Here is a 463-nt window from a genome sequence, read left to right on the forward strand (position 1 = left end):
GGGAGAGCAGCATCCACTCGTCACCCCGGCCCCTCTGCCACCGTGACCCCCCAGGCAATCGCTTGACCTTTCCTCGCCCCCCCCAGCCTGCCTGCTGCGGGAAGGGGTATTGAAATATTCTCCAAGGTACCGTCATACCGAATTATTTAATCAACTGGTTGTTTCGCAGGCGCAAGGAAAAGCCCCGAGTGTGGGGTAAGTGGTCTGGCACCCCACGCTTTTTTGGGGAGTTTGCTGGTGGCACCCCAGGAGGTTCACGGGGGCCTGACCCTCCCCGGAGGTTGAAGTGCCCGGGGCTCTCCCCTGCTGCGGGGTCGGGCCCCTGTTTTTTGGGGTAGCTTGTCCACGCTCCGGGCACCAGGCTCTGCACGCTGGCGGCTTCCCGCAGGGCCGAGTTAGGCGAGGCCACATCACCTCGCGGGGCACAGCGTCCCAAACGCCCGGGTCAAGGGCCGGGCCGGCC

This window comes from Athene cunicularia, assembly GCF_003259725.1.
Source record: "Athene cunicularia isolate RWA chromosome 5 unlocalized genomic scaffold, athCun1 chr5_part1, whole genome shotgun sequence".
NCBI lineage: Eukaryota > Metazoa > Chordata > Aves > Strigiformes > Strigidae > Athene > Athene cunicularia.